The following is a 27,409-nucleotide window of genomic DNA, read 5'->3' on the forward strand; positions in this document are numbered from 1 at the left end:
TGTGGAAGGAGGGAGGGAGGGAGCAAGGAGGGTTGAAGGCGTTAACGCACCGAAGTCGACCGCGGGGCTTCTGACCGCACTGTTAATGTCTGTCCTGCCTCGTCTGAAGAGCTGCCCCAGCCCTACCCCTTCCCCCTTTTTTTCCCGGTCGTTCCCTGGGTCAGTTTTAGGACTGTACTGTTTACAGTGTAAGTTACTATAGAGAAGGGGGGGAAAAAAAAAAAAACAAAACACGCTGCTTGGCACCAGCCGAATGTTGTCCTTCGTAGTTCGTAGTGCAAAGCAATCTACTACGGCATGCAGTTCTAGCAGCGAAGGGAGGGGGAGTGCGAGCTGTGCCAAGACAATACATAACCCTCCATGGACATCTGCCATAGAGCCAGCTGTGGCTGGGGCTGCCGTGGTGTCTGCCAGCGTGTGAAAGCGGCATCCAGGGGTGGGAGGGATGCCCGAAGACTTGGAGACCTGCTCTCGTGCTTGTGCTGTGACAGTCTGGGGTAGGAAAACCGGGTAACTATGCCTGCTAACAGCGGTCCGTGGCGTTTTCTAATTAAGATATTCAGGATAAGATGCCAAAAAACTCTGTGTAGCCACAACTGGATCCATCTCCAGACCTGCCTGTCACAGCTGGTAGCCTCAGCTTTTTAGTACTGTGAGAAAGATAGGTTTAATGTTAAGTGATCAATGATGTTGTTCCTTTATATGGTATACCTTGATTGAATGTATAAAATACACTTTGGTTGCATCATATTATTTTTTCTCTCTTAACTAAACATGCAAAATGGAAAACTATTGAGTTCAGTGAGTAACTGCCCAGCAGAGTTTAGGTGCCCCTCAGCCCCACTTTGTGCCCATCTGGCAATTGATAAGTTCATAAACAAGCCACTGGCCTGACCTATCTCTGAGCTGCTGGGGATTCTCATGCTGTGAAAATAAGAACTGGAGCCCATTAGCAGGCATGTAGCTGAAGCGAGCTTTCTTGAATGCTGCGTTGTGCCAGCAGCTCTAATTTAGGGCAGGCATTTGAACAGTGGAGGGGTGAAAAATAACTTCAAGTCGGTTTGGCATCTCCAGTGCATTAACCACCAGCCGTGTCATGCTGGGGGCAGGGTTTTAGCCATTCCCAGAGTTTTTGTCTTTGTTGTTAAGAATAAGTGATAGTATTTTAGCATTCAACTCATACATAATAACTCCCCTTCAAAGAGCTTTCCACTTGTATGGTCAGCAATAGTAAGCTTCACAACTTTGCCATAGTGAAGCAGTTATTTCGAATGAACACGTAACACGGATGGAGCTCTGGGCAACACACTGTTGTGTTGCAACATTGTAGAACTCATTTCCATTCAGTTGATCATAGCCTTCCAGTTCACCCTTTATACTGTAACATTCTGTCTGCTTTCTTTTCCAGAATGGAATCTTTGTGAGCAATTTCAGCTGATAAATACTAAGTTAAAAAATGGAAACGATAAAACTATTGCCTGTTGTTTTACATTGTAACAGTGTTCTCAAACCAGGTTCTTATGTGTCTGTGTGCGTGTACTGGGGTAGAGACTCAGAAAAGTAGGCAGGAACCTCTGTCAGGGTTCAGACTTTTAGTGACGTACGTGGTGTGATCACTGGGACTGGATTTTTATCAAATGAATGGGTTATTAAAAAGAAAAATTCTTACACCCAACCCTTGCTGGCCAGGAGAACTATCGTTTCATTGTACATTTGCACATGGAATAGGAATTGTATTACAGCAATAGGGCTGCCATACATCTGATGTTTTTCCCCTTTGATGACAGCTCTCCTTCCCCTCACCTGTCCTCTGGGTCCCATCTGGGTAACCTTTTCATAATTACATTCTGTGTTTTAAAATCTCTGCCAAAGTGGTAACTGGGGCTTTTTGTTTTGTACTCTCTCTTGCTCACTTGCTTTGTTTTGCTCCAGGGAGAACTAGGCTAAGGCTGGTCTTGTTCCTGTGTAGTATCTAATGAGAGAATGGTAACAGAGCACAGAGGGAGAGGCAAAGCAATGGCAGCAACGTGGAGGCACTCCGTGGAACAGCTTGATGCAGACTCAAACTGCCTTCTGCAGTTTGAAGACTGATACTTAGAAGAGACTCTGGGATGGGTTGATAAGGAGCATAGTGTTAACTTATGAGAGCCCTCTGGGTACAAGTGAAGTTTGGGGTGGTTGAGAAAGTGAAGCACACTCTGGGTGCAAGTGAAGTTTGAGCTGAGAAACATTTGGGGAAAGGCACAAGAGGTTTGGAGTTTGAATATGTGCTCAGACTTGGAGTTTGATGATCTCTGAGTTAGGAGAATTTAGGATTTTCTTTCTGTGCACTTCTGACAATGATCTGTGCTTGTTGTAAAGAACACATTCAGGGTTGCTGGACAACATAGAATCATAGAATGATTTGGGTTGAAAGGGACCTCTAAGAATATCTAGTTACACACACACACACACACACACACACACCCGCTATAGGCAGGGACATCTTCCTCTAGCCTAGGTTGCTCAAAGCCCCAACCTGTTTGGTGTCTCACCACCCTCACAGCAAATACTTTCTTCCTAAAATCTACCTAAATCTACCCTCTATCATCTCCCACTGTGAAACAGGACAAGCAGTAGCAGTAGACATGCTATGTGGATTTCCTACATAATCCCTACCACTACTGTAACAGTAATAAACCTTTTTAATATAGACTTAAGGCTTGGGGAACAGTAAATGAAAAATAAAAGCAACCCCATTCTTCCTTTCCTTGCCCATTAATCCTGCTGGAAGAGTAGAGTTTATCTCTGTGACACCTCACTCTACGGTAGAGCCAAGAAATGACAAGATAGGATGAAGACACTGGGAATTAAGCTTTGCACTTCTTTTACTTCTATCCATATGCCTGTAAGTCTCACTCTGGTTCTTCTCAGAGGGTAAGGAGAACTACCTTGGCACAAATATTGGAGAGAGAAAGAGTATTTCCTCTTCCCTGTCACTAAGGTGAAACAGGTGCATGAGTAATACCAACAGTTTGACTGAAGAAATGAAAAGGCAGAGGCACAACAGGGCTGGTTGGCACAAGGAGGTACATAGCAGAGCACAAGTGAAGTATCATGTAAGGTTGCAGTAGGGTCAACAACTTTTCAGGCTAAAAAGTGCTTTACTAATATTAGCATATTAGTATTTGGTACATTTGGAAATTATAGAATTTGGGTACATTTTTAGTTATGATGTAGTGACACCTGTCCTCTGTCTATTTATTCACGTCTTGCTTTAAATCTGAGTCTTGAGCGGTTCCATCATTTTGTCCCTCTTGTTGTCGTTGAGTTTGGATGTACCTCATCTTCTGACCCAATGTGTCCTTGTCACACTACTGTTAGGTAGGTAGCAGTATTCCCATTTTGCAGTTGAGAAACCAAGGCATAGAGAGACTCCAGGTAAATCTTGATAAACACGGATATTTTGAGGTGAACCATCAGAGTACTCCAGTTGTGTAAGCACTCCCTACTCCCTCTCCTGGCTACAATGAATACAGACGTAAAGTGATACCTGAGCCTTCCATGACTACGGTATGATATGCATGACATCATGTGATGGAGGAGAAATTACAGTGCTGAAATCTTTTCCTGAGCACCATGCATACAGCTTTTCACCAAAGCTGATACATTCATGTGTCCTGTGGATCCTCTCAAGATAGCAGTGTTTTTCTTTTCAAACATTCAGTATATGCAATTATGGCTAAAGATGCTTCTGACCTCAGACAGCACTTAGAGGCAAAATTGGTTAGTTCTCAGGGAATAAGTTAAAGATGGTTAGCATAGATGCTCAAGCAAGATCGGTGGTAACCTTGAAAGTGACCCAAACAGGCCAGTCTTGGCACTAAAAAAAATCTCTGGTATGGCTGGGAAGCAAAGCTGGACCTCCTCAGTGCTCCTTCAGATTGCTAAACATGAGCTCTGCTTCACACTTACCAATACCACCCATCTTGTTTCCCTCTTTTTTTTTTAATAATCTCTCCCTTTAGCTCTTGCCTACACTTCTTACTCTTCATATTCCGTTTTCTTTCACTTTTCAACTTCAACGCTCTATTTAAAAATCTAGGGGACAGATCCTCAGAGCCAGCCAAACCACACATGGTGCAGACCCAGTGCATAGGGAGGGGGAAGGTGGCTGTAAGCCATTTTTCTTCTCCCTGGATTCTAGGTTGACTTGATGCCAAAGTGGCCCCTGGCATAACTGAGAGCAGGAATGCTCTAAATTACTCTAGTTTGAACAGTTCCCAAGGGCCTATCCTATGCCACTTGCTCCTTTCCGCCCTGGCCACCTATGAAGGCCTCCTACACTGCCTTATTCTGTGCAGGGATTTCCTACATTGGGGAATGCCCAGCTGCCCTATTACAGCACAAAGGTGATGGAGAATCATTCCCTAAGCATTTCTAGTATAAATAAAGAAATTCTGTTGAAGAAAATTGCAGAACTAACATAACATCAGCATTTTATCATCTTAATGACTTTGCTTGAACATCATATTTTTCCTCCCTAACTTTCACGTGTGTTTTAGTATTTTGACAGTGGAAAAGCTTGCTTTTAATTAGGTTGTAAAGTTTTCAAGGTGTGAACTTTTTAAGTTTAGAAAAGAATGATCTGGAAAACAATACAGAAAATATTTCCTACCATTGGTGAATTTGCAACTTTAAGTTCACTTAGAATTAAATAATCACAGAATGACTGAGATTGGAAGGGACCTGTGGGGGGTTATACAGTGGGGTCACACAACAGGGTCACCTAGAGCAGGTTGCCCAGGATGATGTCCAGGTGGGTTTTGGTTGTCTTCAAGGAGGGAGACTCCGCCGTCTTGCTGGGTAACCTTTTCCCTTGCTCAGTCATGATGAATATTACATGTGGTTCTAGTTAAGAGATTTCCAAAAGGAAACAGACATTATGGAGATGCAACAGAGGGGCTGGAGCATGGAAAGACTGAAATGAGAGTGAAAGGATTGGAACTGATTCACTCAGAAAACCAGTAAGAGAGATTATAATGAAAAAAAAATCCTACATAAATCTTAGATTTGCCTGTTTTACAAGGGGCATTTCCAGGAAAAGGTGAGAAACTCAAAACCACTCCTCCTCATGTAAGACTGTGACATTGAAGACTTTACCAACAACTGATAGTGAAGAATATAGCAAAACATTTGAAGTGAACCAAATGCAGTAATACCTCACATTATAGTTAATGCTTTAAAAGAGGAGTGGTTTGGATAGGAAACACAACCTGATGTTTAATAGTTCATTACGGATTATAGTTTAAGACCACGTTTTAGAGGCTAGAATGCAATTCAGTGTGGACAGTCTATCCCTAAGCTATCTACAAAGACTATCTAGAAGCTAACTGATTCCATCAGTTGAAATGATTTCCTGGACTAAGCAGGTATCAGGTATGGTTTTGTATTGTTGTGTACATATATATATAAATAGAGAGAGAGAGAGTGAGTCTTGCCATTGTATCCTGACATGATCCAAGTCCTTTTTTGAGACCACTAGGTGCTCCCAGATTATAAATAACCATAATTTTGATCACAAGTATAGTCAGAATTCAACACCGAGTCATAATAAAGCAAAGAAATCTTTTAAAGCTGAACAGCTTATCTTCTAAATGTGTAAGAGAGTTGGGTTTGTTCAGGGCCTGAAGTGACCTTTGAATATTAGTTACTGTCCAGTAATTGGATGGTAAATCTTACCTTACTTCTGGAAACACTGTTCTTTATATCCACATCTTCCACTTACATGATGACAGTTTCCCAAAAGGATTATGATTTTGTCTAAATTAGACAGCTTGGGCAGAAAGATTTGTTGTGTGCTATTGTCCACAGCAATCAGAACATTGGCTGAATTAACAATCTCAAGTTGGAATTGGCTTTGGGAAGAATAATACATCTTCCTGACCTTCGATTTTAAACACTAAGTCCCTGTCTTGATAGCTGTCCTGCTGTGTGTATCTCCTACCTATGTTTGGAGTGCTAGGTATCAAATACGGAGCTCTGGTATGTATAATGGTGCATCATGGAGTCATACAGCTTCCTCAAGGAATTGAGAGAGGTTAGTGAAGTTTCCCTCTTTGTTTTCCCAGAACTGTTCCTTTTGGACAGAGGGATGATTTAAGAGTAGAAATGTGAATTTTGAATTACCTTCCTACAAACAAAGACGACCAATTATGAAGATTCACAGGGTGGGAGACTTGCTTGAGGAATTGTTTGTCTAGCTGCTAAACCGCAGGCAGCATCGGATAGCTGATGTGCTGACTTCTCACAGGGCAGTCAGTGCTCAGTTTTAATTCAATTCAGTGAGATTTTATTGGCCTGACAAACTACCCTAGCACATGCACATGCTGAAAGTTTAGCAAAATCACACCTACTAAAATTGCCCTCTTTTATAGGGCAATTTGTGGAGCACTGGTAGCACTCAGGTGGCATGTTACAGTGTCAACAGAGGCTTTCTGAACTTACTGCTTCCACTGACCAACAAAATCACTGTCAAAGACTTGTAGAGCTTCTATTTTTTACAGATTAAGTAATAACATGATGTTTCAAGTACTGATATTATTCTGTCCTGCTTTGTGGAAATCTTAGGAAAGTTGGTAAGAATTACATCCCTGCTGAGCTATTTTGGTACAGTATGTCAAATCAGTGGTAAGATTCTGTATATTCTTATCTGAACCCAAGGAAATTAGAGATCCCTACAGGCTATTCAGTGTTATAATTTATCTGATAAAGAGATATAATTCTATTTTTATGGGAACAGAAACTGAGTTCATAAGATTTGCTTAAAGTCTCAAGGTTTGTCTGTAGCAGGACCTAGAAAGAACTTAGATCTATTCTAACCACAGATTCAGAAACATTGTATAAAATCAGGTCTAACTGAATTCAGACTTTTTTTCCTTGTAAAAGGCAGTTTTGGATGGAAACGTATCAAGGGATCTGAACCAGAATTAACTAATATCAGTCTGATAGGATGTCTGCTTGAGCTGTGTCTAAGGCCAGTGTGGTTTGTCCTTTGCATTTATATGCACCCACAATGTGTTTTCCAATGGAAGTATTATACATGCTTACTAGCTCATTTGCAAGCATTAAACTTCTGAACTGTTATTACAAAAATACTTTAGAAGAGGCTAATAGTCATTATGGACTGGTTTTATAAAACAGAAACCAGATAGTTCTCAGCTACAAAACTGCTCCCGAAGAACTTGCTTCCAGCTTTTAAGATGACCAAATCATGTTCTTGAAAAAGTGCTGGGATTAATTTGGAAAGCTGATACATAATCATATGTAGTGTGACAGGCAGTTAGTTAAACCTCCATAAGGTGGGAGAAAATCCTGTTTTAATGGAATTGCTCAGAAGCATCCTATGCCACTGCTCTATTCAGTTTTAATGCAGCCTTGCACTGCTTCTCCTTTTGTGGTTCCTCCAAACCCTCCTGCAGAGGTTTCTTCCAGACATCTGCTCTCACATCTATCCTCTTAGTCTCAAGTGAAACTGCTGTTACAATTGCTCCACATACCTTTCTTCTTTTCCAATTCTCTTTCTAATCCTGCACTCAGCTCATCTCCATTACACAGATGCTCTCCCATACTTCATCCTCAGCAATTAGTCTCCCAGTTCCTCAGTTTTTCAGCCTTGATACTCTCCGCTAGTGTGCGCTTCCCACTCTTCTTCCCATTGTGGTTTTGCTCCAGATACATCCAGTCTATTTTCCATCCCCATTCACATTTTGTCCCCTCTAATCCTTTGCCTATCTAAAGCAAATTCACTGGGGAAAGTCTGAAATGAAGGTAAGAACTCTGTGACTGGAAAAGTGTCAGGGTGGCTTCCATGTTATTGTCATTTGTTACAAATTTTAGAGATAAATTTCCCAGCACATAGTTGCAAAGGATGATGGCCATGTATCAGAGGTTCCTATTAATCCCATGCTCTGGTCTATCGGTTGCAGGTGTTGCAGCGTAAAGCTGCTGTAATATGCACCTGTTATTCCCATTTTTCATGCTATGCATTTTCACTAGAAATTCTAGTCCCCTTCTCAGGCCCTTGTGAAATCAGACTCAAATGAAAGCCACAGATGGTGCAGTTTAACATTGCTCCACAGTCTTTGTTCAGCTTAATGCTCACAGTGCTTTACTTTTGTTCTTTTTTTTTCATATATATATATATATTTTCCACTGTACACAACTGTCCCTTTAGAAAGTTGCCTGTTCTTGCTTACTGCTGAACTACACTACACACACTACTCTTGATCTTAACCAGAAGGCAGAGAAGCGAACAAATGCTTGCAGAAGAAATGAGCAGGAAGTAAGAGTCAGCGTACTCAGGTGACTTCAGGTTGCCCTGATGCGTTTGGGGGGATGGCCATGAGAAGCTGGAAGAAGAGGTGAAGAAGGAATGGCGCTGGGAAAAGCTGTTGATTGTAGACTCTCCCCTGAATGCATCTGTGGATTCTCAATAGAGAGCCATTCCTGCCAATGCTTCATGGTGGTTGTTCTACCAAAAGGTTACAAACTGATCAACACCAGATTTTCATATAGCGAATGACTAAAAGAGCTATTGCTGAGGATCTCAGGAACTGTTTTCACTTGGTGGAACTGTTATCCTGCCTTGTGCTTCAGAGACCCAAAAAGCAGAATATAGTTCTTACCTACTGGATTTAGCAATTCAAGTCTTATTGGCTGAATGGAACTTTCCCGCCAGGTTTTCAGGAGTAGTTGGATCTCTCCATTGGAGCAGTTTTGAAAAGCAGAGTCATACAGAAATACAGATGGTAGTTGGCAACCACTAGCGTTATGATAGAGTGTATTTGTAATGCTAATAACTCATTATCCGTGGAAATACAGCATTTTTTAAAGTAAACATAAAGAAAGCTGAAAATAGATGACTAATGTAATGCGTTCTTTAAGAAGAAAGGACCAGACAATGTAACTTTTTTCTTTCTAATCCTCAGCCATTAGCTTCAGGCTGTTAGTGAACAGGCCAGTGTTCCCCAGCACATCTGTACACGTTTAGACCTTTTGGTGTAATCCATGAGAAAAATCTTGCAAACAGGCTTGTTATTTGAGGTTCTGCCCTACCACGTAGATGTTAACTGGTTAAAATGAAGCCACTAATTTAGGTTGTTCATGAAAATAGTTATTGATGGTGGCTTTTGTGTAATAAAGTGAGTACATAGATTTCAGAGTAGTTAAACTCATTATTTTTCTTTTCTTTTTTAATTGTATGATGCTCTCAGGTGAAAGAGAGCTTCTTAAATGAGTATGGCTTATTTGTACTGCCTCCAGGATGTCTGTCTATCTATAATTGGTCTTCTTGTCACTGTGGCTAACTGGGATGCCTTCAATTTCTAGTTCTGCCAATTTGAGTGCAAAGAGGAATAAGCAGTTTACACTTCAATATGTATATATACATTTATATTTATATAGTCTCCATGAAGGTTTTCCAGGACTTAATTTTTGTCTTAAGGACGAATCCTATTGAGGCTAGGACTTAGGTTCTTGCAAGATGGGCCCTATGAAATCATTAATTTCATTAGTTAACCTGGAGCTCTAGAAGCTGCTGAACTGCCTTCCTTTCTACTTTCTATCCATGGTCAATTACTCAGTAGTGCCACTCTTTACAAATTGCTACAAGCACATTCAAACTCTTGATTGAAACATAGCGATGTTTTCTCATATAATATCTCGTGTTTTTATCTTTAACTCCTTTCCCCTCCAAGTGGACTTTAAGACAGACTTTTCTAATATGTATGTGAAAATGAGTTTGGTAACTTAATGTAGAGAAAATGAAAAATGAATGAAACCTTTGAGCACTGGTTGGTTTTGCTCTTTGCTGTACTGTTAGTACCATCTGTATGGCCTTGTTGAACTGTATTAAATAACATTTTAGAGCGTTGGATAAACCGTAATTCACAAATATTTGAAGCTCTTACTACTCCACAAATAAGGAGAGCTCTGTAAGGGAATTTCTGGAGTTATCAATAGTTTTACATTATTTTCCTTGACACATGGAGACTTACAAAGGGTACAACACTAGCAGATAATCAAGATCTGTTTATCCTTAGAACATGCACAACATAGGCAGCAGCTGTGGACATTACTTCACTATTAAGTTGCCATAACGTTCCCACCTTGCTCTGCAGAGAATGGGATTGTTTGCTCTTTTCTGGGCCTGTGTCTTTAACCTTGCTTCCAGAGCCGCCAGTGATGATCACAGTGAATTTGCCCATTAGGGGAAACAGAAAACTACCTGGTTATCTTGAGCTTTTAAACAGCTATTGTAAAATGAGAATTAACACTATCACTTTTGAATATATAGCAATAGTACAGAAAAGATCATTGAAGGTCAGTGAAAAATGTAACTCTTTGAATTACCCTGTATGCCAATCCATGATCCTATACTCCAGTACTTTTAATAAACAAAATATGCCTGCCTCCAAGAATAATGCTTTATAATTTTTAATTCTATTAAACCCATGAACTAAAAAAGATGCTATTCAGACAGGAAAACTCACCAGCAGTATTTAGAGCCTTCCCTATTGCTGTTTCCTATATCATCACTTGGCACTTGTGTTAAACCCAGAGTAGGAATTCATCTCACCCATTTTGGCCTGCTTGTAGTGGAGCCCTTTATAACAGAGAAAGTCACCCCAGGCTCCTTTTTAGGAGAAAAAGAGATTGCAATTACTCTACATTACACACCTTCTTTATTTCCGCTGACTAATAAAGCAGCATCAACAATCAAATCTGTTACACTTTCGCATTGTAGATATCTATTCTTGGTTAGGTGAGTTGTGGTTTAACCCAGCAGGCAGTTAAGTACCACAAAGCTGCTTAATCCCCACCCCAGTGGGATGAGAAAAAGAAATGAATAAAAAAGTAACAGCGTGGGAACGCTTTGGTTGAGATAAAGACAGTTCAATAAGAAGGAAATAAAATGAAGTGAAAGAAAATAAGAATAATAAAAATGATGTGCAATGCAATTTCTCACCATCTGCCCATCCGGTCCCCAAGAAACAGTAGATGATGTGGCCAACTCCCCCCAGCTTTTATTACTGATCATGATGGAACATTCCCTTGGCTGCTGCTCTGGTTCTATCCCCTTCTTGCCCATTGTGCACCCACAGGCTCCTCACACATAGGACTGTATGAGAAGCTGAAAATACCTTAGTTCTTTGTAAGCTCAGCAATTACTAAAACAACAGTGTGTTGTCACCACTATTTTTGTCCTAAACCCAAAACACAGCACAATACCATCTACTATGAAGAAAACTAACTTTATCACAGCCAAAACTAGGACAATATATGCCCCTTATTTTGTACCATTTACATCATCAGATCCCTCCCTTTCCAATACATCCTCGTTAAACACCACCATGGTTTCCATTCTTTGACTTACACACAGAGACATAATTTCTCTAGTCTTTGAGCCACCCCTTTAAAATGTCCACTGAGGTCATTTAGCACATGATTCTGCGTTTCATCATAATAATCATAACAGTCCTTCAAGGCAGGAGAGATGATGTACAGTGTTGGACTGTTGCGTGCTGAAGCCTGCTCTTGTTGGTCACATCACCGTTGCACTTGCCTGATTCTCTTATAAGATTCACTCATTGTTACTTTGGGTGACTGATGCTGTAACACAATGGGCGTGACATAGCAGCCATAACGGGGTGACATACAGCATCACGCAACAATTGGCTTCATACAGTTCAAATTGTTGGCTATTCTCACTCTACATCAAATCCCCTTAAGATACTCATCTGATTTCCCCATTCCTCCACATCACCTACTCCCAGGTTCTTGATTGAAAGCAATTCTATGCATGGGCTTGCCTTTGTCCAAGGCAGTTATAACCCGATCTGTCTTCTCCAGCATGCTTTTTACATTCACTACAGTAACTTTCTCCCTTTCTACCGCACATAACAGTTTTGACTGGGCAGGGCCAGCTCGACTGGCAGATCCCCAAGTGTTGACTAACCAAGCAGCTTTTGCTAAATGTGTATTGCAGTGAGAGAAGATGTAGCAGGTATACTTTACATGCCTGTACTTTTATCTGCATGGCTGTGGGGAGGAAGCTGGATCGTAAATCTACCTTGAACTTAGAAGAAAGAGTACATGAGTTGCAAGGAAAAACAGCAGCCAAGAGGGATTCTTCTGGGAAAATTACTGCTCCAGTTTCTTCTGGGAAGATCCCCAGACAGAGCAGAAGGGCTGATGTTACTTCTGATCCTAGTGATGGGACTTCTGGTTTGCATTTACAAAAATGAACTAATGAATACTTCCAGCTGGGAAGGGAGGGAGATCTCTTCACATCACCATAGTTTTTTGGTCAGTGTGTCCAATATATGTCCTGGTGTATAGTGTTGGTACATTCTGCGTGAACCTCCACCACGTGTAACATGTGCACTGGACTTCAACTGGATCTTTGGATAGCTGGTCATTTAGGTCACTATACATCACCTCCAGCACAGCTAATTCTCTCAGGTACTGGATGCCTCCCTCCATGGTTGTCCACTTGCTCAGAAATTTGCAGTGTCTTCCTTGAGGGGATAACTTTCTTTCAGGCTTAACAGGAGCCATCTCCATAGGGTGAAGGCCTATGTCCCTTCTCCAATTGCTTTATCAGTGCCCCCTTCCCTAAAGAGAGATTCCAGCTTCCTCACTTCACTTCCCACTAATTCCAGGCTACCAGTCTCATTATCCCAGCATCTAAGCAGCCTGGTGACAAGGTGCTCATTGGGACAATGCCTGAAATCTTTTTGCATAACTTGCAGCTCACGCAGAGATTGGTGTCAGGTAGTTTATAACTCATTTGTGACTATTAAACAAATATAAAAATTACGACTATTTACAAATACTGTTGTTCTCTCTAGTGCAGTGTTGTCATAAATGTTGTTTTCTCAACCCTTTGAGCCCTGAGCTGGTTGCCAACAGGGCTGTTGCAGCTGAGCCAAGTAGGCAGTCGTTTGCTCACTGCTCCCCAGTGATAGGGGGGAAAGAATCAGAAAAGGTAAAAGTACAAGAACTCACCAATTGCAAAAAGAGAACAGAAAATGTTTTAGTAAAGAGGAAAGAAAATAATAAAAAACAGTGATGCACAAAGCAATTGCTCACCAGCCACTGACTGATGCCCAGCCAGTCCCTAAGCAGAGGGACCTCACCAAGAGTGTCTGAGTCACCACACTTCATTTTCTTCTGTCTTGGAGATACGGTCTCACAAGAAAAAGATCCCAGTAATGTACATCTGTGGAATTCCAACCTCACTTCCAAAGGAGGTGTCAAAAAACTGAGGCCTCATCTGTTTTATTTTTCTTCCTATCCCTTTTTGTGTGGTTGGTTTGTTTTGTTTACAATTGTTATTTCTAGCCAAAATGTCAGCATGTGTCATGCCATCAGGCAGTACTGCTTGCCTGAGTCAGCAAGTAGCTCCTAATAGCAGCACTCAGATAAATAAACCTCTAGACAGCCAACATTTAGTTGTCTCTCTTACCATGCTTGAATTCCATTTTAATTCCCTTTTAGCCTTTCTCACAAGAATTGATTTTATTGTGTTTCAGATACTATACTACAGATACTATACTACAGGGGAGCTGGGACTCATGGAGTTGTCTTACAGGAGTTAGAACACCAGGCTGGAGAACCAGACTGTGATGAGGTCTCAGGAAAATATAATGAACGCAATAAAAAAGCCTATATTGGTGGTAGCTGTTGTTAAGACTGAGGTCAGAAGGGTTCATTGAGACTTACCAGTACAAAACTGTGTTCTGTTGTACTAGGCAGTATGCAAGACTCTGCTGGAGTTTGCTTTGCCCTCTTTTGCTCCTTCTGTTAAAGAACAGCATCTGGGCCAATGTTTTTAAAGGGAAGTCACTCTTTCATGTTTCTCTATCTGCCAGCACACTCCTCAGGCATTTGACTCTTTCAAACCTTCTAATCATGTAATAAAACATTTTTTAAAAGAACGTATCTAGCCAAATAGGCAACTGATTCAAAAGGAGCCATTCTTTTCCAGCAATTGCTTCTAGTTAAAAAATCTCAGCCATCTGCTTTCCATCTTACATATATTGCTGTTAGTTTTTATTTAGTCAGCATTTTATGGGGCCATCATTATAAAAGAGAAGTCTGGGTAATTAAAACGGTATCATGGCTTCATGATCATTAGTGGTAAACATATCTGTTGACATAAATTTATCTCTGTTTTCCTTTTTTTTTCCCCCTTCTCAGCTGCTATGGAGATTCTGATACTTTTCTTATGTGATATCAGCTGTCTACTGTACCATCAGGGCTGGCTGCAGGCACGCAAAGTACTTACAGGAAGCAACAGATAGGGACATCCTGAACCACAGAGTGCTGCTTTCCCTGTTCCAGACCTTTTCCCTGGTATATGGAAAAATTTGACTTGAAAATAGTTTTATAATATGTCAGCTACATCACAAGAGCAACTGCTGGGATGTAATTAGAAGTTATTACGTCAGTATTACAATGGAATAATGCAGCATGCAATATTAAAAAGCAAATTTTTTCACTTTAAATTGGCTGATAATGCTCATCATGGACTGCAGGGTTTAGAAAGCACTCTCCCATCCTTGTGGTCACTGCCATTTTTCCTGCTGTTTCCAGACAAACGTCTTTCTTTCAAGTTATGCAAAACAAACCCATGCAGTGTTTCACAGGGTGTTACTGGTCACATTTTGGTTGTGATTGTCCTTTTCACACAGGCTCAGTGAGTGTAATAAAATATCACTCAGAGTCAGGGAAGAAGTGCAAAGCAGAGACACGCAATAATGGGTCTTCTGACAGCTTGCCAGATACCTTGATCAATAATTTCAGGTGACAAATAGAAAACAGACAAATATGAAAGGATCCATTTTTCAGAATAGGATTTGGGATAGAATTAGAACTGATTGGTGGATTTCATCCTGTGCAAACAGAAGGTTCCTTCTTAACTCATACATGGCAATGCCCCAGCTGGTCACATTTAAGGTAGTAGGGAAATCACCCTCAGACTTCAGAAGAACTGGGTACAGAAACACAGCTGGACGAAACCCCATCAGTTACTTAGAGTTTCAAATACAAAGTTTTGCCTGTGTCTAATGTTTCTTACTGTGCTTAACATAGTGACAGTGGTTTGCCAGACACCTTTTTCCAGGCTCGTGAGAGCATATACGTTTTATCTTCCTCAACACAGGGTAATTTCTGTGGACTTAACTGCATATGTATTTTTAATGAGAAATCCACTATTTAATCTTTGTTCATATTCTGGTTCTTTATAGACAGCTATACCTTACATCTCTGACAGTAACTTAACGTGTATTGGGATTCTCAGCAGAAGACATAAGCAGACAATACGGTTACTACTGTAACATTCCTTTATTAAGCTACAATGGCAATTCATGAAATCATTGCAAAATAATAAAAAAAATTTTTGGAAGATAAATACCATAGATACAGTCCCTAGAAACCACTGCTCACTTTAATTGAGAGCAGCTGCAATATTGCAGAAGCCCAGGGAATGTTGCAGTTCATATTCTCCATCCCTGGCTCTTTCTAGGGGAGCACAATACACTTTGACTAACAGTCATCCTGGCAAGTTTGTATGCAAATGTTTTTCTTAAATATAAAGCAAAATGAACTTAAAAATTGCTTGCACTCAGAAATGTCAGTTCATTGGTTCCCTGCAACTTCAAAGTCAAGCAGGCTGCTGCTTTCCCATTTCCTTTGTTCTTGAAAACTTTACCCATACTTTGGGCTGTGCCTTTGAGATTTCCAGTTGCACAGGCACTTGGGAACTCAAGGGAGCAGTTTTGTACCACCAAAAATTTGCAAGCACAAATAGAAATGAATTGGAAAATATATATCTGAGGTATTTGGTTCATCTTTCAGTTCAAAGATTGGGTTTGGGCTGGTCTTTCATGTAACTTCTTTATCATTACTTCTGGAAAAAAGCGTATGAAGTCATGCAATGCTCCCAGACTTCATATCTCTATTGAAACAGGCATTAGAGAAAATAAATAGTGAGAACCTGGTATTTTTCAGTCCCACTTATATAACTGATGGGATTTTGGAAGCTATCCTTAGTCTGAAATTACTCCTGTGTGCATTTTTCAAGACAGAAAACAGGTATTAAGGAACACAGAGACAAACGTCGTAGTAGTCCAGGTGCACAACTTGCACTTTCAAGTTATCCTTCCCCCTATCTCTACATAAGCCATTTGATGTTCTGAAAGCCACATCAAATGCATTACTCAATGTTCCATTTCAACTGTATCAAAACTGGTTTTGTATACTTTTCCTCTTGCTAGCTTTAACAATAAACTGAAGAAATTGTGTTCTTTGAGGAAATACCAGGGTTGAGAAACCTTCAAAACAGTTGCCAGCAAACACCATCAGTTCTGGCCAGTGAATAGCTCAGTCAGCTGATCCAGGAGAGATTGTATCATGTGCGCGTGTTGAACAAAACATGCAGACAGCAAGACAGTATCTAGGAGCAGAACACTGCACATCATGCAGAGTTAGTGTCAGAGTTATGCTTGTAGGCTAACCCTTACTCTGTGTATTGCGCTAGCCATGTGAAGTGTGTGCCACACTTACTTTATTTGTTAAAAAACCCACACAGTTCCTCCTTAAAATATGTTTCTAAACCTTAATAATCTCTCCTCAAGGACATCAGTAACATTAATCAGTTTTTCTTTCCTGCAGAGAAAGTGAGACACAGCAACTGTGACTCTCACTCAAGATCTCTTATAATGCCTGAACAAGAGAAAGGAAAAGAATCCAGATCTTCCTTCCCCTCCAGCATTCTGTCTTCCTCCCAAGTACTTCCGATTAGCCATATAGTTCTGTAGGGAAAGGGTTCATAATGAGCTTTTCTTCTGTGGAATGTTTCCAGGGTTCCACCTAGACGTGGCATTTTCATTTTTTATTTTCTCAGAAGGACTCTCCCTTCCTCAGGCCCCAGAAAATTTTCTCTGATGGAGAGATGGGACAACTTGGGAGGTCTGTGTGAAGAACTGTGTTTTGCTGGATACACTCCTGCTGTGAGCAAATTGCTCCAATGGGAGGACCAGGCAACTAACTCCATCAACCTTCTAAAATGGATTATCTATTTTATAGAGATAGATCCTCTCCGTTAACTCATCTGTTAGACTGTAAAAAAGGAGAGAAGACAGAACACGCGCTACATAGGGGGAGCTAACAGAGGCTAATGGGTAAGGTTTTGGTGGTATCAACAAAGCTTAGTGCCTCACTGCTTCACTCTATGTTGATTTTCATGCTTTCCTTGTCTCTCTTCACTGATTCTGATTCTGATTTTGTAAATGCAAACCAGTCAAAAATTTCCATAGGGAACAAACAAAGACCTCCTTGCAGATTATCGCCAGGACTGTCAAAGGAAATATATATATATACACAAACCCCACAACGAATTCTCAGGAGACCCTCATCAATGTTTGGATTTAACCTGAGCTCTGTGAAATACGAACCCAGCACTCTTCACTGCTACCTGCACAAGTCGGAAACTGCCCAAGCAATTGGAAAACTGGTCCTAAGTTACAGGCTTTGACTGGATGTTTCCTTCCGTCAGCTTTGGCAGCCTATGAAAGAATGCTGACTTTTGGAACAGCTACTTTATCATAGGGAAAACATGCTAGAGAATTGTATTATTTCTGCTGCTGTCTTCAAAGACAGGTCTCTGGTTCTCTGTCTGGTAGTTCATGAATGCTCTCAATTGACTCATTTTGCTCATTAGCTTTCTGGCAGCGATACCATTTTATACCAGTGAGTTTCTCATGCTGTTGGATAGCTTCTGAAGGCTGGTCACATTTTTTAAAAGAGCAATGGGTAATTATAGCTATGTGCCTTTTTCTCTTATCATAGCTACTCAAAGCAACAGATACGTCAATCAGAACTGAAGTCTGGGCTGTAAAAGCAAGCAAGCAGGCTATAGGTGGGTAATACACTGGAACATATGTCAGATGAGAGATTCAGCCAAGGAGAACAGCAAGATAGGAACTGTTTATGGTGTGTCTTTTTACAGGCTGTGTAGAGCAGCAAACTAGGCAGGGAAGGCAAATAGGATGTTTTGCTTACTTCCTCAGAGAAACTGAGGGTTGCTCACTCAACTGCAAAGGGAGCAAAACATGGCTTAACGCAGTAAACAGTTAGCTAAGGAACTGATTGCTCAAAGATCTCAGCGAGCACAAAGAAAGCAGATTGTTATAACCGTATACATTCAGCTTAAAAAAGTAAACAAAGAATGAGAGCTGTAGAGAGACAGACCCTCGGCTCAAGAGGCTGAACTCTTTCTGAAGGAAGTTATTAGTGGCCGGTCTAAATACTTAATTGAGCACAGGCAGCATTATATGCCAGTAGAATGACCTATAGCTTCCTTCTGTTTGGTTTCACGATTCCTCATCGATTGCAGACATTCCTTGAGACAGGATATCAGACTAAACACAGCATTTGTCTGATCACTGTATTCCACACTGATATCAGTACTCCTTAATTAGTTCCTGCATTTTTCAAAGCCATGGTGAGGCACTTTCTATCAGTGATTCTGGCAGCATCGATGAACAACAGCAGTCTAGATGCTAGTGTGTGCTGTTAGCTCTGCAATGAGCTCAGCTATCAAGGGCTGGAATGGGTGTAGGAGAAACAAAGCAATGTTCCTTCTCAGAAATAAACTAAGGAAAATGGGGGAAAAATGTATTTCCCAGGATTTTTCTCACAGCTCTGTGGAAATGTAAATTGCTGCACCTTTAAGTCACGGGGACATTTTTATTGTGCTATTATTTGCTGTTATACAATCTTGACTGCATCCCTGTGCATTAAGTTTGCCGGACTGAAAATTAGCGGTAAAATTGTACCATACGTAACAAACAGATATTAGCTGATTTTATTTAAGTTGGTCTTGATTATTTCTTTGCTCTCTGAAGACAGGAAGATCTGCAAATCTATGAGAAATGCTCTCTTAGTCTGCAATTGTTGTGTGCCTACCAGTGTCATCTCCCAGTTTGATTTCTGGTCAAAGACTCAGTCTGTTGTGCAGGAAAACACCTTTATCTCCTTGATTACCATGCACTAATGCTTTTTACAAGACGTTACCATTCTGCTGTTCTAGAGGTGGGTTTTGTTGAGGAAAAGAAGGGTGGTGCAGAATTAGCATTTACACAATCGAGTATTATATAAAGGAAACCATAAACAACAACATACATCCATAGGAATTTTGGATCAAAGGTGAATGCTAATTATATGAGCACCTGACATTGATTTGTAACTCGGGAGAAAAATCCCCATTACCTACTTCTGTAATTTCAGCTCTCGTATGGAAATACCCAAAGTAAATAAAAGTAAGTATCTGCCTATCTTTATGGAATTTAACTTATAAGTTCCTTGGAAGGAATGGAAGAGGACTAGATCTCCCTGCAATCTTCCACTTTCAGGTGAAGGCAGCTAAGCCAGCACACCTTTGTAAGTGCAAGTTAACTGACCCAGACTTTCAGGTATGCAGGTGTTGCTCTTCCCAGCAAGACCTGAAGAGTTTGGACTATGGCTTTCATGTCTGACATGGTTCACAGGTGCAGAAGATCGGTTCCAGTAAGGACTTAGGTGCTTAGAAGTTAATTCCTGCTACACTCAAGTTCTGACATCTGCTTCTCAGGGCAGATGCCTGGGCTTCTTCTGCATCAGAGAAAGGGCTGCAATGCAAAGCAGCTGGTAAGTGCCTGGAATCGGCCGGCTGAGGAACCTGAAGAACAGAGATGAATCTGTAAATGTCCTCAGATCAGTGGATCTGACTCAGCGCTTTAGGAACTGTAACCATTCACTCTGCATCTATAGCTTGGGACTTACTGAAGGAGATTTTCAGCATCTCTCCTTTCAGAAATTCAACACAGATAATTTGTCTTCTAGAAATGAGTCTCCAGTTCTGGCAGCCTCACCATCTTGCCTTTGATGTAACAGTTGGAGCACATACCTTCAAGAGTATGGGTCAATCCCCAGTACTGATGGTGGGGATTCACACTCAAGGAAGCTGTCATCCAGCAAAGTGCTATAGCCACTAGATTAAGGGCTACTGGAAGGAGGGAGAACATGGGCTGAGTAGAGTCTTCCAAGGCCACATCTCTGTATAGAGTGTTAGTCCCTGGATTAAATCTGTGTTCTTTTTCACACCTAGGCTAATATTGTGGAACTCCAGAAGGCATGAGGCTCCCCAGCATGCTGAGTGCATGGCTCTGTGGCAGGCTGCAGGCTAGCTTTGGCACTGAAAAATGGCTAGGTCTGAAAGCAGATCGCACGTTGATCTGATCCATATGTGCACGGCTGTGTTTGTGTGTGTATATCCACATGTACCAAATATTAATCAACACAATTAGACAGTGGTCAGAGCTAACATGTTAAGCAATAACAAGTTTGTTGTCTGCTTTGTCATCTGCTGTAGTTTTCATGACTGTCAGATCAATGTCTTTTGTAATCATATGTGTTTATCTAATTGTCTCAGTATAACTAAATGGGCTAGAAAGAAGTAGAGCGTAAGGAGCCTACAGTTATCATAGTACATTCACTTTACATCCCATCAGTGTGCATGGCTGACATTGTCTAAGAAACAAATTTCTAACAACCACGTCCTTTGAGACCAGGCACAGCTATTTTTATCAGAGACTTCTGTAGGGTGTTCTGTCCAACGTTTCATGGTGGGATGTACAAACTCTTCTCTCAGAGTTCACATTTCTCAGACTTTCATTACTCTTCCATTACTCTTCAGATAATAAACGATGACATACATCATTGTAATCAGAAGGACTGCACTGCTTTTCTGTTCTATGAGTGTAAATCTGTTGACATCAGAGATTTTAATCTAGATCTGGTTTTGTGTACATGAGAACAGAATTTGGACTGTGAGCCTTATTTTTCTTTTGATACAATCCAGTGTATCCGGAAACAAGAAAGCCATATCAAGCTCCAAATCATAGAACTCGAGGTTTTAAACATATCAACTTTCTTTCATGATCTGGGTGGCCTTCACCATGTCTGGGAAAACATGAACCCAGTGGCCCTGGTAATGCATCACCTGCTTTTTTCCATACTGCTGTGATCAATTTGTCTTTATCCACCACGTCACCAAAAGACACTATTAAAATTCATATCTGTGTGTCCTCCCCAGTGGGTAAACCATCAGAGATCTCCAGGGTTTTGTGGAGATGCAGAAGGCTTTAATTACATTCAAAATGAGATCAAATTTCTTCCCTATAGTAATTTCAGATACTTCCACCAGATTCCCGTAGGGCTTTGTTGTACTCTGAGCACTCGATCAATCCTCAGCCCCACAAATTACGGCTTTTGTTTACATTTTTCTAGAACATCAAAGTGGAAGAGCATTGTCCTTAAACAGCGTTCTCAGTCTTAAATAATGATGTTTCCGTTTCTTACTTCAAGATTTATGATGATCCCTCCTTTAGACCCCGGAATGGTTAATTGGGAAGCAGAATACACTGGAGCCTAAAGGATCTTAGTTGCATTTATGATAATCTTTAAGATACTTGGTTACCTTTTAAGAACTAAATCCTGAGGTTATCCCTCACACAAGTCTGTTGAAACAAATGGAGCGCTGCCCAAGGTGCGAATGAGTAAGAACCATGTAAAAACATAAAATTTTGGCCCCAAGATATTCACTTCTTCTAAACTGTCAGGAGAGTTGCAGTATTGTTTGATCTAAGAGATTTGTTTCACCGGTTTACTAAAATCCTTGGCATTACAGTGAAGAAAGGAGACTAAATTCTTCCTCCAGATGCCTTCAAAGCATGACCCCAGAGACAAAGAACATCCAAAAGAACATGGCTTTGGGCTACCATTCCCCTGTTAGTGTTTGAAGCATCTCCCTTCAAAAGAGCACCTCAGGAAAGCAAGCAGCATTCCAAGAAAAAAAAAAGTAGAAACACTGGAAAGGGGGAATATGTTAGTAATCCCATAGTGAGAACATTCATGGTAAACCTACTGGACTCTCAGAGCAGAGCTGCCAGTAACTGCACCTGCATATGGCTGCTCATTTACTATGCTCCACCATGTCCCAGTGTGTTCTCCTGCAGAAATCCATGAGAACATTTGATTACTTTGTGTGGGAGACAAATCTTAGGTTTCAAAAAACAAAGCACTTCTTTAGAGGAAATGCTTGTGTAAATATGGTTTGACTTCTTTAATTTTCCATTCAAAAAACACTCAACATCTCCTTTTTTTTTTTTACTACTTTCTTCAACATCATACATCCTGCATCAAATAAATGTATCTTATGGATGTATTTTTCTATTGCTCCCAGTACGAACATGTACTTTCTACATCCAGAGTTCCCATCTACAAACATCAATGGTTTGAATCAATGTGAATTTTGCTTTATTTACACGGTTTTCCACACTCTCCTATTCTAGCTGTGATTGTATTCTGTATCTGTCTACTTGCTACCTGAAGCCTGAAATGATAGCTTAATCTGGAGCAAGCATAGGCTTTGTTCAGTGAGCTAATGAAGTTAGTTAGTCTGGCTATCCCCTTCTTTTTGCTGTGAAAAATCCTGTATTTGAGTTTCCCTACCAAACAGGATTTTTACCAGCACATGCTCTGAATGGCTAGTCGTTCATTTGAACTGATTGGCTAAAGGGCTACCGTCAAATGTAACATATTACAACTAAATTTTGCTTAGCTTCCCTCTGTTGAAGCAGTCATTGAGATCCCACTCATCTAATTGCATGAGCCTAATTGTTTTCGAGACTTCACCTGCTCTTTCAAGTATTATTGAAATTGGAGGATGGCTTCTTTAGAAAAGGCTTAACATAATTGCTGATGCTGTGCCATCCATTTTGCAGAACATGCTCAGGATTTATTTTAAAAGTATACAGTTCTGAGAAGCTTGTCCTCCCCAGAAAGCAAAATAAACGATCAGATCATTACATCAAATATATTCCCATATATTCCAGTGCTCACCCATCACCCCCACACAGTCTCAATACAGAGACATCTAAATCTAAATTCCCCCCAAAATTAGTGGACCCTTGCAGCTTGCTGCATGCGTTAACATAATTGTTATGCTGATGAAATAGAAGCATCTTTCCAACTAAGTTGGCTTCAGCTGATCTTCTCTGCTGACAGCAGCAGCAACAAAAACAGCCACTTGTAGATTGAACCCAAGACCAGTGCCAAGTATATTTTTCCCTAGTTTCATCAGTTTCCCTCCTGTGGCCAGGATTTCAAATCCATGCAGCCCTATGCATCGGAATACAAAGTGCCAATATGTTCAGCCTGCAGATGGAAATATGGAAAGGTCTGGAGTACTCTGTATTCTGTCCAGCAAATCAAATCATCTCATGCTTAATTTAGGTACGTGGCTAACACTACTGAAGAGAACTGAGTTGCTTATTCAGCTGACACCCAGCTAAAGTACCTTGCCTATGAAGTACTGAATTCTGAGTGAAGATAAGCTGTCCTGGTTTGAGTGAGGTACACTTTTGGAAACAGGAGAGGATTATATTCCATGCACCTCTGTTATTCCATTGATTAGTTATGATAATAAGAATGCCAGAATAATCAGTTCTGTTTTAAAGGACATACACACTTGAAATTAACCAGTGTTCAAACACCTGACAATTAGATATTGGGGATTTATTTACAAACGACACTCTACAATTCTTAGTGCAGTCGTGTGCACTGTTGTTCCTGGGCAAATGTTACCTTATACTTTGTCAGAAATCAACACAGAGCTGCTACTTGCTCAGTTCTAGCATGCATGTAGCACCTATTTTAATCTTTAATGAATATGAAAGAGTTTGTTATAAGATCACACTTCTCTATTAAACTGCAATTTATATATTCACATTTAAAACGTTCTGTACTGGACTCACGTAATTTTAAACATTTGGCTTTAAGGACAAAGAAGAAAAACAGTGACTATTTCTTAAGCTCAGAGTTCAAATCTTCATTGAAAGACATATCTGTATAGACTATACATTTAGAAATTAGAGACACGAGGGGTATGTTGTGTATATTTTAGTGGCCCTTGTTTGGACTGGCTTGCTCTTGGCTATTCTGTACGGAAAGTGAACCCAATTCAAGCAGTGAAATATACTCAAGGAAAACTCCTGTAAACACCATCTACCCACAATAAAACATTTCTCATTTTCCCATAAATATGGAATATCATCCTCTAATGGGCAGGAGAAACAACACTCTGCCTGGATCTCTGTTAAATTTCTGGTATCCATTACTCTGCATTACTATTATTGGGTAATGCAGAGTTTTATTCCACAAGATAGCTGAAAATCTCTAGGTGCATGAAAAGGTGCATGAAAAACACCATCAACGGATCTCAAGTACATTTATAAGTGGGATAAATCAAATACCTTTCTGTATGTTATGCTTGATTTGCCTTTTCTAGCACTGTAGTCCCTTATCCCTTCAGTCTTCTGTTCCTTTTTGCCTTCCTCAGTATCCCCTGTCACTCAGATGCACAAGTGCTTAACCCAGCTCCCTCTGTGACCTCAACAATCAAATGAAGAACACACAGCATTGGCTGAGTCTGATTCCAATCTCTCTGTACACGATGACCAGCCTGAGAGCAGTCAACGGGCTTGTGGCACATGAAGAGGGTTTCTGCAGTTTCTGCTGATGGAGGCGTCTTTATCTCCTCTCTTGGCTATGAACACTTATGAAACTTGTAAGAACTTAATTATCTTTGGGATCTCTGTGCATCTGCCAAACTTTACTTAACTTGCCAATTTGTTCAGAAGTCACTGTGGATAAGGGAGTGATGGATACATGGACATGAAAAGGCAGATAAACAGCATGCCATGTTTTGTTAGGAAGGTATCAAAGTTGTTATTATTAAAAATAATAGTAGTAGAAAAATCACTAAAGTATTTCCAAGATAGATTTTCTTACAAAATGTGTCATGTGGGAAGACCACTTCTGCTATCTTTAAAGTCAAAATCAATTTAAATACAATAAAATGTTGCAAAAATGAAATGAATGGATCGGTGGTAAAACGAAAGTGCCAATACTTGATACAAAGGCTTTTATCAATAGTTGTTTGGGATGATACAGATTTCTGCTAGTGAGTGGTCTCATCCTCCCAGATTCATGCCAATAAAAGGAGAATTGCAACAAAATAGAAACAAAGTGTTTTATGTGTTCAGCATCTTCTTCATGCTGCTTACAGTATCTAAGTATTGAAACACAAAAAACAACCATGATATCTCCAAGCAATTATTTATCTGTTACTGCTGGTGTGTGTGGCTGTAAGAGCATAACAGCATCCTTGACAGCTCAAACCAAGGTCCATCCAGCCAAACAACCTACCTGCAATAGTGGCTGAAGTCTGGAGAAGAGCATGAGAGCAGGGTACACATTTTGTGGCATATCTCTGCTTTTAGTGACTTGCAGCAGGGTATTCCCAAGCCAAAGATGAGCCCTACCTCTATAGAGACCCCTAAGGGAGAGAGGGGAAACAGAAATGTGTCACATAATAACAATCAATGTTTTGAAGCAGTGATAGACCACTGCTGTTGGACAGCCAGCCAGTCATGCACTATGTCTTCATTTTTAACCAAATGTCTCAGTGAATGGGATTTAGTTCTAAGCAACAACTGGTCCTGGAAATCTTGTGCAGATGTGAAACCAAGGACTTAACCTCATAGGAAGGATCTTTTGTTAAGCTCAGATAGCACTTCAATTTTGTCTTCAGTGATTTTGGAGTCTGAATTAAATAACTAGATTAAGTTGAAAACCTGAGGAAAAAAGACACCTTGTTGGAGAATGTTGCTAGTATAGAAGTAAAGTGCATCTGTCCTTCTAGTAGCATCACACTGGAATGTCTTGGGTTCGGGTTTTGCCAGCTGCTTTATGTACAGGTCTGGATTATTGTGTGGTTTGAGGAATTTGGGTGATTCTGCTGCTGAAGTTTGATGAGAAGCAAAGAGCTGGCTTGTGAATGGCTAACACTGCAGCTCTTCCCCTCATGCTAAGTCTTGCAGACCGAATGATCAGGCAACAACTAAATTTGGAAAGACTCCTCAAAGAACGACTTTGGAGTTCCCTGGGTTTGGTCTGAAGGGATGGGCCTGACTCATCTGGGAGTCATTTGCTATGTTAGCTTTTTAGAAACCAACCAGGGCTGCCAGGCAATCCATGCTGTGACACGCTACAGGAAGGTCTGGTAGGCCTCGTGTGCAAGGCTAACTTCCTTTGCCAGTGGGCTGAGTTACACCATCCACAACATCACAGCATTAAGTGTTTGTTGTGCAGATATATAACTTCAAGATACGGGATATACTAAGTGTATTCTACCTTAACAGACAACTGAGAGGATAGTAGGAGATAGTGATAGTGATAGTGATAGTGATAGTGACTCTGGGGGCAAAGTGGCGAGGGCCAGACTCTTTTCAGCAGTGTGTGGAGACAGGACAAGGGGAAACAGACAGAAACTGGAGCATAGGAAGTTCCACACGAATGTGCACAAGAACTTTATGGTGAGGGTAACGGAGCACTGGAACAGGTTGCCCAGGGAGGTGGTGGAGTCTCCTTCTCTGGAGATATTCAAGATCTGCCTGGACGCCTACCTGTGTGACCTGGTGCAGGGAACCTGCTTTGGCAGGGGGGTTGGACTCGATGATCTCTGGAGGTCCCTTCCACCCCCTACGATTCTGTGGTTCTGTGTGACTGACTTTGGGTAGCCATCTTACAAAGAAAAGCTGGCTAGGAGGTAGGGTTTTTCTTCATCAAAGCTCTTGCATCAAAGAAACTATACTTTCTTTTCCTCAGTGGCCAGGAGAATTACTAAGGATCTGCTGGTAATAACCCGAATGCACGCAGAGGGACTTCCTTTCCTGCAGATCCTGGATGAGATGATTTTCCGCGAAAGCTTTTCTGTGAAAGATTTCTTCAAAGCCAGCCCTGGAGCTAGTCCAGGAGGGCAGTCTGTTCAGGAAAGCAAACTTAAAGAGAGAATTAAGCATGCGACTGGCTCACCATCTCTTGCCTTTCTGCCTCTGCATTTCAGTCAGTACAGAATCATTTCTGCTGTGAAGAAAAAAATAATAAGAAAATAATTGCAAGGAAAGAAAATAACTGCTTTTCCTTTGGGAAGCTCTGGAGATTTTAGTGCCATTCTCTGTTGAAAGCAGGGGAGGGAGTGGTGCTCTGAGGAGAGACTACAAAGTTTGGTCTAATAAATGTGAATGGATATACAGGGCTTGATTGTTCTTTCACACCAGTGAAACTCTGTGACCTGAAATCAGGCACACTAATTGCCCAATGTACCTCTACATTTCTAACTCTGGAGTGGCTGTATTGTAACATAACCGAAGGCACAAATAGAATGTGCACCCCCAGTCCTCAAGGCATGTGTTAATAG

At 40.8% G+C, this 27,409-nt stretch overlaps 1 long non-coding RNA gene across 1 annotated transcript; it reads left to right on the forward strand.

Annotated features, from left to right (window-relative positions):
* The first annotated feature begins 219 nt into the window (after positions 1-219).
* On the forward strand, positions 220-26,908 carry LOC107310696. The gene is made up of 3 exons (XR_001553687.2): positions 220-510; positions 24,488-24,715; positions 26,818-26,908. It is a non-coding gene; the product is annotated as an uncharacterized LOC107310696 (long non-coding RNA).
* The last annotated feature ends 501 nt before the right edge of the window (positions 26,909-27,409 follow it).

The sequence above is a fragment of the Coturnix japonica genome, chromosome 1, assembly GCF_001577835.2.
Source record: "Coturnix japonica isolate 7356 chromosome 1, Coturnix japonica 2.1, whole genome shotgun sequence".
In the NCBI taxonomy this organism is placed as follows: Eukaryota; Metazoa; Chordata; class Aves; order Galliformes; family Phasianidae; genus Coturnix; species Coturnix japonica.